General features: G+C 37.4%; 1 long non-coding RNA gene across 1 annotated transcript in view; it reads right to left on the bottom strand.

Moving 5' to 3' along the window:
• Nucleotides 1-529: 529 nt before the first annotated feature.
• The window catches only part of LOC120310249, a 98,141-nt gene continuing 75,987 nt past the window's right edge, over nt 530-22,683 (bottom strand). The window contains exons 2-4 of the long non-coding RNA XR_005557299.1: nt 4,490-4,947; nt 2,002-2,076; nt 530-779 (exon numbers count right to left, since the gene is read on the bottom strand). This is a non-coding gene — a long non-coding RNA (uncharacterized LOC120310249). The remainder of the gene's footprint in view (nt 780-2,001; nt 2,077-4,489; nt 4,948-22,683) is intronic.

Here is a 22,683-nt window from a genome sequence, read left to right as displayed (position 1 = left end):
CCTTGGTTTTATTTACTCCCAGTGTCATCTTAGATCAAAGGTCATTTACAACTATAAATAAATACGTTTGAATATTAGTAGCTCAGCAGCCAAGTTCAGAACTCAAACCAACAGTCCAACAAATATAAATAACCAGACAGTTTGGTAATAGGGGATTTTTGTGTTTTGTATTCACAATTGCAGAAACTCTGTTTCTTACTCTAAAATTTAAATCTACATGCACAACTCTTCATGGGAGAACCTCTACATTATAGGGTCAGTGAGATCTGACCTTCTGTCATGGATCTCAAAAAAATCTGGAAGAGGAGGAAAAAGAAGAATAATGAATTGTTCAGACAGATATGAATTGTTTGATTTCTGAATTTTGAAAGTTCTTGCACGTGTTGCATTAGATGAAAAGGACGACCATATTCGATGAAAAACCTAAAACAATCCCAAATCCAAACTGTGCAATTTTTCAACTTAAAAATAAAAAGAAACTCATTAAAGTGAGTTAGTCTTAATTTAACAAGAAACCCAAGGCAAGCGATACAGTACAATAGCTTTATTAGAATGCAATAACGTTCAAAGGTCCAGAACTAATTTTTCAAGGGAACAATATTTACAGACTTTTGGTTGTCAAGATGGAGACAAAGATTTAAGATATAGAATTAGAACCGAGCAGTAGGATTTTAATTTAGACAAAGGTTGTAAATGAAAACTGTATGTTTAGAAGTAGAATGTTGTAAGGATTGTATCTGTGTCCATTAATATCCAGGCCTTTCCAAGTCTTTGGAACTCTGAAAAAGAGGGAAAAAAGCAACACACAATTATTATATTAGTAGCAGCACTGGAGATTAATTCTGAGAAGTCACTATAAATTAGAAATAAACTAGAAATAAATGGAACTACACCTAAGCACATTTTAAAATTCAACTACCCTTAATATATATTTTTTATATGTTGTAACTTTCTCAAGTGGACTTTTCTCTTTGGATGTATCTTATCCAAATAGTTCTTTTTGTAATTATTTTTTTAGTAGAGAATAGAGGGTTTTATTGGCTTCTCAATACTCATAGACATTCCTACTAAAACAAAATGATTTTAAAAATTTAATCCAATGTGACAGTACACTGCATATTTACTTCCAAGTTCTGGTTTAGCATGTTGGGGATATTTTTGATTTATTTATTCCATGGTGCCTGTCCATGGTGCCTGTCCATCCAGTGTCCTTCATTTTCATTCTTGCTATTATAAAATCCATTTTTTAAATAAATGTTTTATTAAGTTTTATAAGGATAGGGAAGGGATACGGTCAGTATGGATATTAGATGGGGTTAGGGAATGGGGTTGGGATAAGGATAGGGATAAATACAGTAGTGGGGTTACCCCCAACAAAAATTCAATGCTTTAGCAAGCAGACTTTCTCTACACAAAGCATATGATCCAGCATCAAATAGCAATACCTATCACATAGAACAGTGTTTCTCAACCTTGACAATTTTAAGGCATGTGGACTTCAATTCCCAGAATTCTACAGCCAGCAATGCTGGCTGTGGAATTCTGGGAGTTGAAGTTCACATGCCTTAAAATTGTCAAGGTTGAGAAACACTGACATAGAATAAACCTGAATCAAGAAGGAGAAAAATTCTATTCCAACTTCTAAAATTACTAGAAGGAAATGTTGGAGTTAAAGATCTCCAGAGATATTATAGTGTAATACTCATCATTCTTATCTATGTTGAAGGGGGATCTGACAAATCTGAAGGGTATCAGTATGAAAAGTAGGTGTCATGTGCCATAAACAAGCATACTGGATTTGCCCATTGAAAAACAAGGAGGAGTTGGAAATAGTACCTCATATTTCTAGCCTTTTATACAGAATGAACAGAAGAAAGAGAAGAAAGGATTTGAACATTATTGTATTATAATTAGAACTCACATTTGATATGTAACAATTGCTAGAATTCTTTCTAAATGATTTTTTTAGATTCACACACTAAATCAAACATTTTTACTTACTTTTCAAATATGTATACTGTGTTAATTGAATCAGACTCTCTGAAGTCAGCAATGGCAACATATGATAATTATAATCTAGGATTCAATAAAATGTTTACGGTAAGGGATAACAGAAGTCAAATAAAAACTATAATTAAGCAACCACCAAGCACCATGAAAACAACAACAACAATCATGAAGAATGCAAATTGTCTCATCTGTGATCATTTAGATCTTGTATCATCGTATACCTGTTCCAGGCCAGTTTTCAATGGAAATATTTATGGAAGTCTGCTGTAATTGTAGTAAACTCTGTCCATGGCTATATCTCTATTGCTTCATCTAGTAATGGAAAGTGAAAGAGTCACAGCAGTAGTTTACCCACATTTTTTTTTCATTTATTACATCTCTTTCCATCCAATTTTCCCTATGGCAAATGTCAAAAGCTTATCAATTCTTTAAAGGTCAGGTCAAATTTGGATTAATAAGAGTGTTACTTCTATCATGGGCATCTACAGAGAATTGATATCACATGTTTAACACATTAGCACACAAAAACAGAAATTATGTCATTTGCATTATTTCCGCAATGATCTCATGACATACACAATGTCTTTATTGTTCTACTGGGTACTGCTGACCTTTGAAACAGAAAAACTGGGTCATCCCATAACTAAATAGAGTATCTGATTTGTTTTCAAGCACTGGGGAAGCCTGAATTACAGACTTTTACTAAAATATTAATAGTATCTTTAGTTGTGCATGCCTATAGCCAACCATTCCTCAAAATTTAGGAATCACTATCATGGAGTATATATCATTATATATTATTATTTTGCTGCCCAGAATTTCCAAAATTGCTTTTAGTAAATAAAAAAGCTTATTGACTTCCAAAAGACTGTTTCACTGATTCTTGTAATTTGTAATGACATTTATAATAGTTATCATGATTACCCACGATAAATCTATGAAGTATATGTTAATCCCATTTTAGATACTGATTTTTGTAATGTATCTGAAATAAGCAAATCAAGCAAACATATGCAAGCATATTTTCTATGGCTAGGTCCAATTACAAATATATTCTGATCTTCAAAAAATGCAATTCACATTTTTTAATGTTGAAAGGAAGGCATAAGAATAAACTGTGATTTATGCCTTTCAACATTCTGTTTGTTTCCCATTCACCACATATGCACCATATTTAAAACTGAGATCTCTTAAAGTAAGAATCAGAAAAGGGGAAACTATGAAATGCTGAAAATATATGGTGCCATCTCTATGCAAATACCGAAAATATATGGTGCCATCTTATGCAAATACAGAAATGTGAAGATTTAGTTTGGAATTATGATATCAAATAATTAGCTGATTCCAAATACAAATTGGCCCAGCTTATAATATGTTTTATAAACAGGGATATCTCTCCTGAGCCACAAAAACACTGAATATAAATCTCCCTCTAAGGGTTGGGAAACAACCAAAATATAAAAATGAAATGTAAAACATACAAAACTATACGTGTTTTCTATTGCCTCAATTCTATAGTCTATTATTATTATTTTTATATCATTACACTAATATATGTAACAATTACAAGTATTATTCGCCTAGTATTACTACACTACATACTACAAGTGATGCTATTATGGAATAATGTTTTCTTTGTATAAACACTGCTCTGCCTTGATTCCTCTCTCTGGAATTTCTTCTGCTTTTTTCTTCTCTATCATTGGCCAGCATGGAGCGTGCTTACAATTTCCAGCATTGTGCTTTTATACTTGACTTTTCTTTGCTGTAGCTCTATATTTTTTTTCTTTTGGACCATTCACGCTCTTTGAAAGAGAAACATCTTTTATTTGGCTGCTTTACTCAGTTTGCTGAGGATGCAGAGCTTCCAAATCATATGTTTCCTCCATACTCCCCCCATCTCTTCCCACACTTGTGTCAATAATAATAATAATAATAATAATAATAATAATAATAATAACAACAACCTATCCCAGGTCCTGGGTAAGGACTCGATAGGTAGACAAAATGCCAAATCCAGTCTGAACATCTGGCTGACTGTGCGATGAATGATAATAATAATAATAATAATGAAGTTGGAAGGGACCTTGGAGGTCATCTAGTCCAACCCCCTGCTCAGGCAGGAAACCCTATACCATTTTGGACAAATGGCTGTCCAGTTTCTTCTTAAAAACTTCCAGTGTTGGAGCATTCACTGCTTCTGGAGGCAGGTTGTTCCACTGGTTAATTGTTCTGTCAGGAGGTTTCTCCTTAGTTCAAGGTTGTACCTGCAGTTTTTCAAAGCAGCCTACTCTTTCACACTTAGGAAGCATCGTTCATCTTAAGTACCTTCCTTAATCACTTACAGAAATTGCTTCACTCAAGTTGCTTCATTGTGGCAACAAGTAATAGAAAAATATGCAGTGTCCTTAAAATAAGCATTAGCAATATCATGTTCTTGTTTTCCACAGGATTGTGGCCAAGTTCCTTCCTTACTTACTTTCTCTTTTCATGTTGGCTGAAGTGTCTGGAGGTGAAATGCTAATCCCGGGAATTCCCTGGAGTCTTTCACTGGACAGAGAAAGGGAAGGGAGCACAAGAAACAGCATTCCTTACTCTTCATTTCTCTGCTTGTTTCTCAGTTCAAAACTGCTCTTCCTACTTTGCTTTTTAACTAAGAGGCTGAAAAGTTGGGCAAAGTTTAGCAAAGCACATCTTCCTCCCACAAAAAATTGTGTAATATGATCTGTATGGTAAATTAAAGCTGCTTCTCTTGTAAAGTAGTTTGCTTGAAGTAAAGTCTTGTGGCAGGTAAAATGTTTTCTTTGAAGATGTTTGCTGTTCTCCATAAATTATGTACTACTTTCCATATTCCAATAGTTTCTGAAGATTTGGAGAAGGCTAGAATACCTTATAGAAGAGATTTTTTTTTTGTTGAATATTCAGAAATGGTCTGTCCTGAAAAGCAAATGCACAAGTGAGTAGAAGCCTCCTCCATTCACTTACCATTTCTCCCAGCCTTTCCTCAAGCAGCTTCTAAAGCTAAGCCTGAATTCACATTATCATGGTGAATGCAGACTTTCACGTACTCATGATTAAACTCTTTTGGGAATATTTGATTCGGTGATGTTTATTTATTTACTGAATTTGTAAGATTGCCTAATTGACAACCAACTCAAGGTTCTCTACTGTATACAGGAACAGAATGATTTGTCAGAAGAGCTGCCAAGTATAGCTTAGAAAGATATTGGAATATAAAAGGACAATGACTTCCATTAATATTCTGTACTGCTTTCTATCATTGTTTGGAACAGATATAAGTTTTTGTTTTTTTTAAAAAAAACCAGTAATATCAAGAAAGTTTCACTTTAGACTGTGAGACAGGAGGGAAGGAGAACTGCAGACTGGACAAAAGTTATCTGAGTTTATAACAGGAGAGAGGGCATGGGAAACATTTCAGAATGGACCCTCCCTAGTTTTCTGGGCAGTTAAAAGGAAAGGAGGGAAGAAATACTTTCTTGTAAGATTCTGTTAATGTATGATTACAATAAAGATAGAGCTAGTATTCCTCATTGTGTTTCTTGTCTGGGCTATCTTGTGGGGCCAATAGCTTCTCATTAGGTCAGATCAGGCAGATGCCTTCTTGATTTTTTATACATAGAACTGAGATACAGATAAGATACTTGGATTACATCCTTATCTCATTTTTGGCTGCACCTGGTTTCTATGTCATCTCATCCTCCAAGAGTAAAAGGGAGAAAGGGAATAGGAAAGCAAGCTGAATAGGCTCCAGAGAAGACAAGAGAGACATGATCAGGAATTTCACAATCTTAATGGCAGCATCATTTATAGCAGATGTATCACATATAAGTACAGTTTAATGTGAAACACTAGTTCTTATGTTTTGCTCTAGTTTTCTTCCTCTCATCTTTTGTTTCTCTTATCCTTTGAATGGAACATTTGTACCCTATTTATGGAAATCAATAAAATCTTGGTATAAAAATTACATTTCTTTTGAACCAACAAATCAAGCTACTGAACTGATGAAGCAAATCAAACAGAACTGCATGTTTCTATTCTGTGGCTTTCCCAAGACTGGATGATAACATTCAGTAACTTGAGAGCTTCCGGTACGAGGCGACGGCGATGGCGGCTATCTTCTAGCCGTCCAGCTGGGGAAGTGTTAGAGCCGCGGAGCACAGCGTGCATCAGCTGGCCCGCGGCTCGGAATTCCCTTCCTGGGCAAAGGGAAGGGACAGAGAACGCAGGAATAGAGGTAGAACCCCTGAATCCCCTCTGGATTTATTTCTAGAGGGGGTGAAAGAAGTGTTCCCTCGGAGCTCCTGCTGATCTCCGCCTCCCAGCTGTTTTTGCTTCCTAGGAAGCAAAAGAAACCGCCGCTTCTATCTCCGTGTTTATAGTATTTTGGTGAGTAACTTTTAAATGGACAGAGCAGTTTAAAGGATTTTTGTTATATAATTTAGGTGTTTATTTTTTTTTATTATTTGATTTTGATTATTTTTCCTCCTTTTCTTTGTTATATTAGTGAAAGGATTTAAGATGGTGTTTTGAAAGTGTCGGAGTTTTTTTTCCTTTCCCTTTTGTTTTACTTTCCCTTTTTAAGGACTGGATTTTGCTTTTGTTTTTGGTATAGAACTTTTTTTTTTCTTTTTTTGAATTGTTTGCTCTTTTATCTTTTATTCTTTGGATTTTCTCTGGATTTTCAAGGACTATAGTTTGTCTCTTTTTAAATTCTTTTTTTTTCTTTCTTTCCTCCTCCCTTCTTGTGTGGAGGGGAAAGGGAAGTGAGAACTGTGCCTTTTAAAATGGCTTCAAAGAGGCAGCAGCCTTCTTCAATACCCAAGGTTGTTTCTTCTCCTATAACTTCTACTGCACAATTACAACAACAATCTAAACATGTACCACCGGCTCAGCCACCACCCTCTCCCCCTTTGCCTGGACTTTCAGCACAAGAGGTTAGAGGCATAATGGGAGAGATTGTAGTCCAAATGAGAGAGGAAATGAAGCAATTTGCCTCACAGATTAAATCAGAAATTAAATCTGATCTTAAAGAAGAGATAACGGGGATAAAGACTAAATTGGAAGAAAATAATAATGATTTGCGACAAGACATACTTGCAGCAGTTTCAGGTTTGGCTAATGTGGTGGTTAAGCTCGATGCAAGGCTTGAGGAAGTGGAAAACAAAGTTGATTCTTTTGATGATAAAATTCAAGACGTGGAAAGGAAGGTGGAGTCCTCACAAGAAGATATCTTGATGTTTCAGTACAGACAGATGGAGTATGCCTTGAGGATTAGAGGCCTCAAGGAAGAAATGAATCAAGATTTGGTGGAGGTGGTCCTTACTGATCTGGCGGTGGCCTTGGATATGGATAAAGGATAAAGGAGAATTACATAGAGAAGTGGAAAAAATTTATAGACTCAACTCCTGGATTGCTAAGCAGAAGAATTTGCCTAGAGATGTGGTGATTTATTTTACAAAGAAGTCCCTGCGGAATGAGATTATACAAGCTTTTTACAACAAAAGATTTCAGATTGCTGCCCAAGATGTTATCATTCTAAAGGAAATCCCATCCAAAATTTTAAGAAGCAGGAAGGACTTTGCTTTTTTAACCAATGAGCTTAAAGCTAGATTGATGCCATTTAGATGGGAAATTCCGATGGGTATTGTCTTGAGCCATGCGGGGACACGCTACAGACTGAATACAGTTGACAAAGCTAGAGAGTTTTATACTTCGGTCCTGGGTGCAGGCTCAACTCCATCTGGTCAGAAATCTCCGAGTGGCAAGGAAGTCGACCAGCAATCTGAGGCACTAGGTTTGGTTTCCGCTGGAATGATACAAGCTGAAAGGCAACGCCAGATGGAGGTTAAAGAGCAGAGGATGACTCATGCAGCTTATAAGCGTAAAGAGAAGGAGCAACGTAAAAAAGAGCCCAAAGAGAATTCTTCTGGAAATGTATCACCGCCGGTGGGAGGAGCAAGACCCAAGAGTTACGCAACACATGCAGCTCTTTCAGATCTTGATGGTGTCTTCTCCAGGCTGCGTGCTAAGGGAGATGGCAAAGTTTTTGACCTGGAATGTTAATGGATTGAATTCTCCTCAGAAACGGAAAAAAATCTTTTATTATTTGAAGCAACATACCAATGATGTTATTTGCTTACAGGAAACTCATATTTTACTTAAAGATCAGAAATACTTAGTTAATGCTCGTTTGGGATCTCATTTTATATCTTCTGCTCCCGGGAAGAAAGGGGGAGTTGTTATATATGTTAAACAAAACCTACCAGCTTGTCTGGTAGAATCAGATCCCCAGGGGAGATATGTGATGATTGAACTTGGTATATATGGTAAGAAAGTACTCATAGTGGGACTTTATGCTCCAAATCAACAACAGGAACAATTTTATAAGCAGTTACATCAAAAAATAACATTGCTTGACTATAGATCAGTGGTATTAATGGGTGATTGGAATGGTGTCTTAGATATACAAAGGGACAAGAAAGGTTCCTCTCCTTTTCTTAAACAAGCAAGGCTACCTAAAGCTTTTTTTGATATGAAGGAAGACTGGGAATTAAGGGATTATTGGCGGGAATGTAATCAAGAGGAGAGGGATTTCACTTTTTTTTCTGATAGACACCAATCTTTTTCAAGAATTGACTTTTTTTTGATTACTACGGATTTGTATAATAAAGTAAAGAATGTAAAGATTTTTCCTAGATCACTGACGGATCATAGCCCAGTTTGGATGGAGCTGACTCAAGAGAAAGAGGAAAGGAGATCCTGGAGAGTTAATGAAAATTTGTTTAGACAAGAGAAGAATGTTCAAAAGTTAAAGGAGTGTTTAAAGGACTATTTTGCTTTGAATATGTATAAGGGGACTTCAATGTCAATGGTATGGGATGCAAGTAAAGCATTTATGCGTGGTGTTGGTAATATATCAAAAACAAACGGCACAACTTATTGTTAATGGAGGTTTGTCGGAGGTTTTTACAATAGAGAAAGGTACTAGACAGGGGTGCCCTTTATCGCCATTGTTGTTTGTTTTAACATTGGAAATATTATTGATTAAAATTCGAGAGTCTCAGGAAATTAAAGGAATAGAAGTTAACAAAAAAGAATATAAGTTGAGAGCTTTTGCGGACGACTTGGTTGTTACTTTGTCGCAACCTGATCACTCTGTAGTAAACTTATTACAGTTGATTCATCATTATGGTTTGGTTTCGGGTTTCAAGATTAATGTAAATAAGACTAAAATCTTACCTAAAAATATGTCTAGTCAGGAGAAGCAGATTTTGGCTAACTTGACGGGTTTTGAGATTGTTAATAAGGTAAAATATTTGGGGGTGATGTTGTCTGTTTCTAATGTAAAATTATTTAAAAATAATTATGAAAGGTTGTGGGTCAGGGTACAGAAGGACTTGAAGAATTGGGAGAAGTTGCAATTATCCCTCATGGGAAGAATTGCAGTGATAAAAATGAATATTCTACCCAAGTTTCTTTTTTTGTTTCAAATGTTACCGATTTTGAAAAATGAGATTAACTTAAGTGAGTGGCAGAAGGGTCTTAATAAATTTATTTGGGCAGGGAAAAAGCCAAGGGTTAAGTTTAAAATTATGCAAGACTTCCGTGAGAGGGGTGGACTCAAGGTACCAAATTTGAAATTATATTACGATGCGGTGGTTTTAACACTAATTAGTGATTGGGTAAATTTGACAAATCCTGAGATACTTCATTTAGAGGGATGGGATTTACTTTATGGGTGGCATGCCTATTTAATATTTAATAAAAAAATGGATTGGGTCTTTAAATCTCATATTTTAAGAATCTCTTTACTTAGGACTTGGAGAAAATATTATAAAAGTGATTTTAAAGTTCCATTATGGGCCATACCTTGGCATGCGATAGAAGGAATAAAAAGAGGTGTAAAAATGGATATGGTGTCTTATAGTCAGCTACTTAGATGGGATGGGCAAAACTGGCAGTTAAGATTACGGGAAGATTTAGCGCAAGAAAATATTATTTATTCTTGGTTCCAATATAGGCAACTAGTAGATAAATGGAAGGTGGATTGTAAATTGGGTTTTCTTAGAGAAGATGGAAATCTTATTAAGCAAGTCAAGGATCAAAGACAAACCCACATCAAGAGAATCTACGGGGTATTAGTTGAAATGGACTCAGAAACGGAATTAATTAAAGACTGCATGATTAGATGGGCGCAGAATTTTGGTGTCCCAGTCTCATTGGATATCTGGGAAACCATTTGGGTGAGAAATGTCAAATTTACACAAGCACAGAACCTTAGGGAGAATTTTTATAAAATGTTTTATAGATGGCACCTTGATCCACAAAAAATGTCTCTTATGTACCCTGACGTACAACCTAAATGTTGGAGATGTGGTTATACGGATGCTTCCTATTATCATATTTGGTGGTCATGCAGAGAGATAAAAGCATTTTGGATCAAAATATGGTGGAATATCCAGAGAATTTTTAGAAGGAGGGTAAAATTTACTCCGCAATTATTTTTGTTGGGCATTGTTACAGATTGTGATACAAAGGAGGTTGTATTGATGTTAAATTTGATTACAGCTGCGAGGCTGTTAGTTGGACAATACTGGAAGAAGGAATCTTTGCCTACACTGCAGGAATGGTTTCTTAAAGTGTCCTATTTGGCGGAAATGGCAAAGATTTCGGCTTTCTTAAAGCAACAAACGCAAGAGAAGTTTCTTGCCGTTTGGGACAAATGGATAAAATTTATACAATTTAGACTGGGTATAAAAAAATATCACATAGTTTTTTCATAAGTTTTATTTTTATATATAGAGAATGTTATATATAGATATTTTTTTATATATATATAAATATAAATTTTTTATTTGTTAATTTTTAACTAAGCCTATATTCTGCTCTGGGAAGCTCAGGGGGGGGAAGGGAGGGTGTTTGTGAGGGGTGGGGCATGGGGGGGGGTTTATATGTAATGTTTAGTTTTTTATTTTATTTTTTTTGTATATGTTGTTTTTTGTTTTGTATTGTTTTTGTTTTTTTGTAAAATTTATAAAACTTTCAATAAAAAAAAACATTCAGTAACTTTAAAAATCATTGATAGTAAGAGTTTAAGCAGAGTCTAAGAATGACTGAAGACTGCTGCTGCATTGATGGCTCTTATTGAAATGCACTCACCTAACATGCTTGTTTGACCTTGCTAATCAACCTTCCTCACCCATGTGAAATCTCCAGTGTGGATTTGACTTTGTAATGAAAAATTTCTGCAGGAGAGGATTATAGTTTGAGTTTATTTTATCTTAGGATAAATGAAGCAACTCTAGAGGATTTTAGGAGGGCAGGAAGAATATCCAGGTATTGTGAAGACTGAATTTCTCTGAAACAAATCTCGCTACATTGCTACAGAGATATTGGAACACTGCTATCATGTCCCCCTCGTCCTTCTCTTCGTTAAACTAGACATACCCAATTCCAACAACTGTTCCTTATATGTTTTAGCCTCCAGTCCCCTAATCATCTTTGTTGCTCTTCTCTGTACTTTTTCTAGAGTCTCAACATCTTTTTTACATAGTGGTGACCAAAACTGGATGCAGTATTCCAAGTGTGGTCTTACCAAGGTATTGTAAAGTGGTATTAATACTTCACGTGATCTTGATTCTATCCCTCTGTTAATGCAGCCCAGCACTGTGTTGGTTTTTTTGGCAGTTGCAGTACACTGCTGGCTTATATTTAAGTGATTGTTCACTAGGACTCTGAGATCCCTCTCACAGTTACTACTATTGAGCAAGGTACCCCCTACACTATACCTGTACATTTGGTTTTTCTTGCCTAAATGTAGAACCTTACTTTTTTCACCATTGGTGTATGTAGGCTTGACATATTGGATTAAATCCTAATGTGGTTTGCAAAGCAGTTTCTGTCTTATGTTCTGTGAAGCTAGACAATCATAACTTATTTTTTTAAAAAATAGTTAATTGGGATTTAGTGCATTCTCTAACTCCCCCTGTGCATATAATGATTCTTGCCTTCAACATATGAATAGATAACAGCCATTATTTACATAATTAATAAAGTTTTCAGTAAAGTACCGTAAATGCCGGCGTATAAGACGACTTCCGCGAGCGCTGAAATTGGCGCCAAAGACTGGGGTCGTCTTATACGCTGAGTCGTCTTATACGCCGGAAATACTGGTAGTTTCCGGTGTATAAGACGATGTTCTAGGAATGCGGCCCGGCTATAAAGACGGGGGTCGTCTTATACGCGGGGTCGCCTTGTACGCCGGCATTTACGGTACTCCATTGTCATTGGGTTCATGTCTTTGCACAAATGATACAATAATTCACATGTTTTCCATTTTGCCATCTTATACCTGTGATATTATCACAATTGTACAAAACATCTATGGATAGTTCAGTATGACAATGTTGCTTTCATTGTTATCACTGCATGCAGCATCAGATGAACCACAATTTTTGAGAAGGGAACAATGAAAAAAAAATAACTTATCAAAAATGTTGCTTCAGTACTGACAGCCCTTTCAGGAAGACCAGGTCAGGAAACATACACCAAAGGACTACCAGAACTATACCTTATAGGTGAAATAATAGAAATTTGAAAGCCTGACAAATATTTTCTCTTCTCCCTGTTCTATCAAAGAGAATCAAGATGGGAAACACTTTCTTTTTTGCTCCCTGCTGTCTCTCCCAGCTAAGTGGATGTTTACATAATGACTGATGCGTATCTACTTCATGACCATCTCCACACTGCTCTACGCTATTCCAGTGTTTACATTTTACCACATGGTGCAAATGTATTATTCATGTTTGTTACAATTCTGGCTTTGATGAATTTCCTTTCCATTTCTGTACTTCCACCATTAAAACTGGATTTCATATGCAGTATGCTGCTCTGTTTAGAAATCTGAAATAGTTAGATTCTGATTCTTCTGTTTGCAGAGGGTCATATTAAATTCCACATTATAAAATTTCAGGCAGATCATTGGTACATGTTCACCTCCAAACACACAAGGCACTTATCCATTAACTTTAATGGAGAGAATTAGAACAACTATAGTATATTAGAGAAATGTGGTATAACTTGTTTTAAACAATCACTCCAGGGTGCCACAAAATCATTCTACCAGACATTTCCTAGAAATAATGAATTACAAAATACATGCTCTTTGATAGTTTTCTTTTCACTTCCAGAGAGTAGGTGGTGTAGGAAGAATAGCTTAGAAAAATTGTTTAAATATATTTAATTGCTTAATTAAAATACCTAAGATGAGAAACGTTTTTTTCTGCCCAAATCAGATCTCTTTCCCACTGCTGTCAAATTTTAACAGCTTTCTAATGATTTATTTTGTTCATAATTCATCTGACGTTATTCTTTATTAAGAATGCAACGGTAAACACAAATAATATAAATACGCATATGATTCTGGCCTTAACAGAGTTGTAGAGTACAAAACCTGCAATCTATTTCTTGAATGAAGAATATAAGGATAGTATTGGCTAATTTAACTGTAATAGCTCCATTCCCAGATATCAAAACAGCATTTAAGGTACAGGCAGTGAAATGAGGTAACCTCCTCCCAGCCATTTGCAGTGTTGTCGACCAGCTACTTACATGGCTTAGAGATTGCATTAAAGTAACCCCAATGTGACCTTAGCCTAGATTTTTTTTTCTGCTGCTTCATTGCCATGCTTCTGAAAATAGCTGGCACACTTTTGCATACTGTGAGTTTTGGCAATTGTTCAGCTGTGGCATACAGGCTTTTTAACCTTAGTGAAAAATATCTGTCCCATCTGAATATTTCCAGAAGGCTTCGTGGTGCATTAATAATACTGAAACATGGAACTCTGGAATCAGAAGAGCTCTACTTATTCATCTGGACAGATGAAATCCTTTCCTCTGCACAATTTTCACCTAACTGTGTCTGAGTCCCTGCATTAACATTCATTTCAGGATCGGCTTATTATTCTGCCTGTCTATGGAAAGATGTCTGTTCTAACCATTGTATAGTTCACATATTTGCCCCAATCACAGAAGTTTGGCGATTTTAACCCCCCCCTTTTTTTCCCATATACAACTTAAGTTGGTGAACATACCTAACCTTCCTTCCTCCTACTCTTCTCCCTACAACAACCCAGTGAGGTGAGTTGGGCTGAGAGAGAATAACCAGCCCAAATCCCAGGAAATTTTTCATGCCTAATGCAGGACTAGAACTCCTGGGTTCTAGGCCAGCACCTTAAGGACAACATCAAACTGGCTTTCTCTGAGGTGGGGAGGGATCTAACTGCACTATCAAAAGGAGTGAATAAAGGTGCTGAATCCACTCCTTCTAGGCTTGTTACTTTCGTGCACATTCAGGCATGCCATTCCAGGAGGAACAGAAATGAACTGTATTGGGAAAAGTATGCCTGAACCCATGGATCATAAGAATAAATCCCTTCCCCATCTCTCACCCACTTGATATGCAACTGGTGAAGGGGTTAACAAGCCAACATGGCCTTCTAGCATTGCAACTGATCCCTCACCCTTCATATTCCTGAAAGGGCAAGACCTTTCCTTAGCTGACACCATTTCATATATCAGCTTATTCACATAGTTGAACAAACAGCTGAAATGTTAAGGTTGACTTTGGAGTCAGCCTTTAAAGCATTTTCTAGATTTTCCAAAAGTCGAAGATATTAAAGTGGAAAAGAAGCATACATGCAGCAGATATATGTTAGATTTCTATATCTATAGAATTAAAAGGACAAGGGAAAAACATATGAGAACCTAAGAGGTACAATATGTATATCTGAGAGTAGCAGCAGATTTTTTTCCTCCTTTCCTCAGCTCTCAGGGATATTCCCAAATGAAATTTTAATTTTAATTACAATTCAGTCATGATTCAGTTCTGTCACTGCCCAGGCTTAGTTTATACTTTCTCATCTGATACCTACCATATTCCTGAGTTTTAAAAAAAGAGACACATACAAACATCATGTCTGGTTAGAAGTTCCAGTGTGGCTCTATTAGCCCAGCATGCTTGGATTGGTTGGAGTTAAGATTGGATAGGTTTTTTTAAAAAAAGGTTCAATATGATGCTGATCCAATCTGTGTGGCTAATTCATACTTTAGCATATTGGATAAACTCAAAGAGTGGGTTAATTCAGTAACCAGACTATGTGAAGGAAGTCATACAATGTATTTTCTGAACTGATCATATCTGAAGCATTTCAAGTTTGTATTGTTGAGGTTCAATTTGCTACCTTACTGAAGGGCAGTATTTGAGAAGTGATGGTGGGGATACTCTATACGGCATCTTTTAATCCAGGTTTGCCCTCAGACATCTTCTACATGCTTTTTACTTTCATCTAGGCATGTATTGGTCCATGGGGTCATGAAGAGTTGGACATAACTTAGCAACTGAACAACAAAAAAGGCATGTATTACATATTTACATACAAACATATAATTAATACCTGAACATTATACATTAGACAGACAGACAGACAGACAGACAGATAGAAATGTATGTGTACATACATGTACAAACACACACATACATATATACACACATATACACATACACATATTACATAGGCACGTATTATATATGAATTGGCAATTTGCATAATTATTTTCTGTCACTTTTATGCATCAGGAATTAATTTCTTAGAAAATGTGAGGATGGTCTTTGGATTTTGAAGCAACTGTGTATTCATATCACACAGAGGGTTATACTAAACAATATAAAAGAGGAAATATTTGGAAGGAAAAGAGCTTAAATGTTTTGAAAGAACAGAACTTCCAAATAGCACTGAGATGAAGTTTTGACTGGCGCAAATTTGCACGTAAGATCAAGGATAGGAAGATAGAAAGCTTCCCCATCAGCTCTGTACAGAAATTGGAAAAATAATGCCCAGACACTTTGCCAAAAGAGCAGCTAACTCATTTGTTAGTCCTCTGAATTTCTGCAAATATCAAACATGGTATTTTTTTTTAAAAAAAGAGGAGAAATAAAACAAGTTTTGAACACAACATTTTAATGGTAAAACCACCAGTAGTTAAAATTTCTGAGGCTGTAAATGGATTCAAAGATTCATCTAATTTTCAAGTAATTATTTTAATGGTAAAACCACCAGTAGTTAAAATTTCTGAGGCTGTAAATGGATTCAAAGATTCATCTAATTTTTAAGTAATTCTTGTTATCTTGGTGCAGCTCATTCACATGTACTTGTCCCATTTCCCTGTTAAATCACCTTCCCTATCCCAGACTGTATAATGTCATCCCTATTTTCAGCTTCTGTCTTACATTTTACCAGGCCTGACTATTAGTAAAATGAATCAGACACCGATTTAGATGTCATGCAAGGAAAATAAATTGGCAGTTATACCATTTTCCTATTCCTGAGTTTTTACTGTAGATGACGGTAGTCTATTGTAGGATTTTCACAGTAGGTGTCCAAAGATTACAATACGTTGTGAGATGGATAACAAAAAAAAATAAAATTCTATTCTCTCTAGGGCTAAACAAAATGGTCAATTGCTATTCTGTTCAAGTTTTTTTATTTGTTTTTTTTTCAATCTTACTTTCTTCCATTGCATTTTGGCATCAATATGTGTGTGTGTTTTCTGTTGGTTTTTTTTGGAAATGCCTTATGTGTTTCTGTGTCTTTTTCTTCTGAGGTATGCATCTCCTCATAGATATATTTTTGCTTAATTAGTGCATTCTTGTAATTACAGAGGAGAGGAGAGGAGAATTTATTTTATTTGGTCAAGTGTAATTAGACATATAAGGAGACAAGGAATTTGTCTCCTTTGGTACATTATTTTTTGTAATAATGAAATGGTTTACATTTTCTTTTCTTTTAATTGGAAGAATACAGATATTGAAGGAAAACTATATTTTGATTGGCAGTTTTGTTCCGTAAATATAAGCTGATGAGTTCTACATAGAATATGAATATTAAATTGTTCTGCAACTGTCTATGAGCATTGCTCAACTGAATGAAATTTAAGCAAGGAAAAAACATGATATTTCATAATCTCTCGTCCATTATTCTTCATTTCTAACTATGTACTTGGTGGGAAAAGAAGATTGGCCTTTATTTGAAGGATTCTATGTTGCAGCATAGAAATTAAAAAAAATGAAATTACAGTAATCCCTCTGTATTGTTTTCTCTTCTACCTTGTGGATGAAAATATCAGCAATAATCCCAAGAAAAGATCAAAGTAATCTTCCATTTTATATAACCTTTCCCAACAAATAAGCAAGTAATAGAAATAGCAATCACAACAGTACCTTTAAGACAATGCTAGTGTTTGTGTTTCCAGGATAAAATGCATAAGGGTGGTTTGTAATTGTATCCACAACATTCATGCAACTGGGTTAGAAAACATCAATAATAATTTTTGCTGCTTTAGGATATACAATACTGGAAAACAGAGTACTACAATGGATTTTTCTAACAGATACAGGAGAAGAATAGTAAAGTGCCACACTATGTACTTTTGTGTAACATTATATTTTGATGAAAAGCCCCTGCTAGGTTTGGCATCAGTTTTATTTTCACTTTCCAGATATTTGAGAACATGACATAAGATTATTCTTCAGGCAAATGTGAGGATTAGCGGACATTCCCTCTCTCTTTCTGTTTTTTTTTCTCTAAAGTCAGAATTGCCCTAGGGAGACTGTGAAATATTATAACTTCACAGAGAAATATCTAGTAGGTAAGTACACCAACATCTGAATATGAATCAGTTGTGCTATGATGCCACAAGAACTAAACGATTCTGTAAAATGATTGTAAATCATGCCATCCTAATTCTGGAGGGAAAACACATTGCTGAGGAGAGTGAGCTGTTGCCTGTGAATGTTTCTGCTGAACTGGATCCATTTCTCTGCCCAGGTCCTAGGCATTTCTTGGATGTGGGTCCCAGAACAGCCACTATGCAGCAAAATGGAGCCCTCCTCTGAAGAAGAGGGGTGGCAGGAGAAAGTATAGAAAAAGTCATTAAGAAAAAAAATAGTAGACATTGGACCTTTAAATTTAGTAAGAAGTGTGTGTGTGTTTGTGTGTGTGTGTGTGTGTGTGTGTGTGTGTGTGTGTGTGTGTAGACATTTAAGAGTTATATAAAACCAAACCAGGCATGGGACAGAGGTTTTTCTCTGTTTCTCTCAATACGAGAACCTACGGACTATTTAGTGACTTTAAATGCAGTCTACAAAAAGAACTGTGATTTTGCAGAAAGCATAAGCAATGTATAGAATTCATTGGCACCGATGGGCTGCTGGTGGATATGGTGGTGGTCCCCATTGTATCCAGTGAGGACAGGCTTAGAAAAATGCTAAAGAACTTCATAAATAGTGAGATTGCTGTTAGTTACTGCTCAAAACTGAACTTAACAGATTCCCCCTCCACCTCTCCACCCCCAACCTCCCCATATGTCCTTGGCTGTAAAGTTTGATTTTAACATTTTATGTTTTAAGTAAGATGTAATTGTAGGCTGTCAGTCCTAGAGGAGATCAACCCTGACTGCTCTTTAGAAGGCCAGATCCTGAAGTTGAAACTCAAGTACTTTGGTCACCTAATGAGAAGGAAGGACTCACTGGAGAAGAGCCTAATGCTGGGAAAGATTGAGGGCAATAGAAGAAAGGGACGACAGAGAATGAGGTGGCTAGATGAAGTCATTGAAGCAGTAGGCATGAGCTTAAATGGTCTCCAGAAGATGGTAGAGACAGGAAGGCCTGGAGGAACATTGTCCATGGGGTCGCGATGGGTCAGACACGACTTCATAACTAACAACAACAATTGTAGGCCATCCAGAGTGAAGGAAGGAAGGAAGGAATGAAGGAAGGGAGGGAGGGAGGGAGGGAGGGAGGGAGGGAGGAAGGAAGGAAGGAAGGAAGGAAGGAAGGAAGGAAGGAAGGAAGGAAGGAAGGAAGGAAGGAAGGTAGGTAGGTAGGTAGGTAGGTAGGTAGGTAGGTTCTGGTTAACCCCTGTCTGACACAAAATGCTGAATGCTATAGGTTGTTGCACTGATTTGGCAGGGTTCTTCTTGCACTGATTTTTGAAAACACTGGGCCGTGAAGAATATAAATATAAGGTTCTGATGAAATGTTAGGTTCTTTGATTTCTTAACAAATTCCTAATGTGGTAAAATGTAATACAGACTCCCCCCCCCCTCTTTCCTAAGGATTTAAGAGGTAGATCAGCCTGGAATTCTTAGAATGCAGAAAGAGAGCCAGAGCATACTCTCCCTAACCTTTCACAGGATATAGCTAATAGTTATGCAGATGTGTGCCTTAGGTTAGCAAGATTCTTGTTTACTCTAACTAATCTTGTCATCCTTGGTTCCTTGTGCACAACACTCTAGTTCTTTCCTTGATTACTCTTACCACTATTCCCTTCTTTCTAACCATCATTGAGAATTCTCATCTGATACAGCTGACAGCAAGCCCTTAAGTTGCAGTTTTATAGAATTTCTTATTTATTATATATACAATTTATTAGCCTGATTCTTACTTTCAAAGTGCATATTTAGTCTCAAAATTTGGACCTACAAATGCTGCTTTCTGAAAATGTATATAATGTTATTTGGTTTAATTAACTAGTGGAGCAGCTTGCCTTCAGAAGTTGTAGGTGCTTCATCACTGGTAAAGACTGGACAGTCACTTGTCTGAAATGGTATAGGGCAGTGGTTCTCAACCTTCCTAATGCCGTGACCCTTTAATACAGTTGCTCATGTTGTGATGACCCCCAACCATAAAATTATTTTTGTTGCTACTTCATAACTGTAATGTTGCTACTGTTATGAATCGTAATGTAAATATCTGATATGCAGGATGTATTTTCATTGTTACAAATTGAACATAATTCTATTCTATTCTATTCTATTCTATTCTATTCTATTCTATTCTATTCTATTCTATTCTATTCTATTCTATTCTATTCTATTCTATTCTATTCTACTCTACTCTACTCTACTCTACTCTCTTCCAAATTGTCTATTCTATTCTATTCTATTCTATTCTATTCTATTCTATTCTATTCTATTCTATTCTATTCTATTCTATTCTATTCTATGACAATTTAGGATCATCTTCTTCCTGGTTATTTGAAAAAGATTCAGTTATAGAAATGACAACTTTCCGATAATTCTCTACATCTCCCAGCTTTGCATTTGGAGTGAAATGAATCCCAAATTGCCCTTAGTATATTTTATTATTTTATTTCAAAACGGTCAGAGAGGAGGGTAATTTCCCTAAGAACCGCCCGCCGTGGTGCTGGAGGAGCTCCTATCTCTCAGCCCTGCCCTTTTCGAGGAGGAGAGTTCGGGGGGGGGGGAGCAGAGGGAAAGCGGTCTCTTCTCATGGAGGAAATTGGCCTCCGTGGCTCGCCGTACGCGAAGCCTTAAACAACGTGAGAGTTCGAAGAGTGAGGGGTTCCCCTTTCCATCCCTGCTGCGGCACTTGCAGCTTTGTGGGTTGGTACTTTCACGCTCACGGATTCGAAATGTCACAATGGCTCCAAACGTTCAGAGTGTTACATTGTCTCCTTCCTTCCTTCCTTCCTTCCTTCCTTCCTTCCTTCCTTCCTTCCTTCCTTCCTTCCTTCCTTCCTTCCCTCTTTGTCCCTTCCTTCCTTCCGTCCCTTCTATTGTTCCTTCCTTCCCTCTCTCATTGTCCCTTACTTCCCTCCCTCTTCGTCCCTTCCTTCCTCCCCCCCTCCATGCCCAGGAAGGGACAAGGGGAGGGGGACAGGCTGCCAGAGGCAGAGGAGAGCTCCGCCCAGCTCACTTGCTCAGCTTCGCCAGAAAACATGCCGCTTGCTAAGTTAGCAGAAGCCCCAGGATCAGTGCTGGGCTACAGCTGATTCGCGCTTCTGCTAAATTAGCAAGCGGCATGTTTTCTAGCAAAGATCAAGCAAGTTTGCTGGGCAGGAGAGCTGCTACAGCTGACCTGCTTCTTGGCTGCTCTGCAAAAGCGTGGATCAGCTGTAGGGTTCACCCTGAACCTGGACAAGAAGGAAGGAAGGAAGAAAGGACAGAAGGGACAAGGGGAAAGAGGGAGGGAAGGAGGGACAAAGAGGGAGGCGAAGGAAAGAAAGGAAGGAAGGAAGGAAGGAAGGAAGGAAGGAAGGAAGGAAGGAAGGAAGGGACAATGGAAGAGAGAGGGAAGGAGGAAGAGACCAAGAGGGAGGGAAGGAAAGGAAGTTCCAGCCAGCAGAGGCTTGGCAGCCCAGCTGCCGAGGAACAGAAGAGCGCAAAGCCAAGGAGAAGAAGGTGGCAGTTTCCTCCCAAAGGGGGCTCCTTTTCTCCACCCCTTCCCTGGGTTTGTGTGCTGACAGGTGCTCCTTCGAGCCCGCCGCAAGCTTTCTCGCCTTCTTTGCTTCTCCCCCCATGCTTTCGTGAGAATTGTGGCGCCCTTGGGAAGCTGATCATGCTTTGAAGGTTAGGAGAGGAGGAGCAGTCCCTTCCTCCTTCCCTCCCTCTCTCCCTCCCGGCTGGCTCAACATGAACGGGCAGAGGAGGAGTCAAGGACGGGAGGGGTGGCAAAGGAGACTGGCAGCTGTCGCCAGACCTCCTAGCTGACAGGCGCAAGTTCAGGGGTCACCAGCTAATGGGCGCAGGAGTTGGGTGCTGCGGCGGCCTCCCCTTCGCTGAACTGTGTGCATGAGAAGAAGTCAATCCAGTTGCTGCACAATGAGTCTCTGGGGAGGGCGGGGCCTTGCTCTGTGCCTGCGCTCTTCATGCGCCCCTTGCAGGGCATATTTGGTAGAGTTCGTGCAGACTGCCGCCAAGCACCATATTTTCCACAAACAAGTGAGGTGGAGTGGAGGGGGAGAGGGAGAGAAGGTGGTTGACAAGCCCTGCCTAAGACCATCAGAAATATGTGTTTTCCGATGGTCTTAGGCGACCTCTGTGAAAGGCTCGTGTGACCCCCAAAAGGGTTGCGACCCACAGGTTGAGAACTGCTGGTATAGGGTCTCCTGCTTGAGTAGTGGGTTAGACTAGAAGACCTCCAAGGTCCCTTCCAGCTCTATTCTGATTGATTACCTGATTAAGCCAACAAATGCTGATCTTTAGAACATTGGTGAAAACTTTTTTTAATTTGAAAGATGGTCAGGATTTAGTAATTTTATTTGATGTGCAGTTATATATAAGCATAGTACAAGCCCTAATTTTCCTATCACAGCAGTAACTCCGTTAGGCTAGTTGGGCTGAGAGAATGAGTGAGAATGAGAGAATGAGCTGAGCTGTTCCCAAAACTGGTTCCACACTTAATGTATACTACCACACTGGTTGTCATTTTCAAGACTTAATTAAAATATATTTGATTTAAATAATAAATAGCAAAATGTTTACCAATAATTTAAAATATTGATATTTTATTGCAGCAGGTTTTCTTTTTAATTATTTTAAATGATTTTTATAGAACATGGAGTATAAAATAATAATGTTAATAAGATATAAATAAGAAGTTGGTAAATAGGCCAGGTTTTATGAATGGGAGATGAAACCATCCAAGTAAAATCTTTATTTGTAGACATGTCAAACACTTCAGAAGTTCTATACAAAATGAACCCTTCTAAATTTCCATTTTTGTTCCAGAATTAATGTTATCATTTGCTTTTTAGCTGTAGCTGCTGAAAAGTTGTTTGTTTTTTTCAGTGA

The sequence above is a fragment of the Crotalus tigris genome, unplaced genomic scaffold (genome assembly GCF_016545835.1).
Source record: "Crotalus tigris isolate CLP2741 ecotype Arizona unplaced genomic scaffold, ASM1654583v1 scf7180000018155.2402879, whole genome shotgun sequence".
In the NCBI taxonomy this organism is placed as follows: domain Eukaryota; kingdom Metazoa; phylum Chordata; class Lepidosauria; order Squamata; family Viperidae; genus Crotalus; species Crotalus tigris.
The sequence above is the reverse complement of the archived record's forward strand: the minus strand, read 5'-3'. Positions and strand labels throughout refer to the sequence as shown.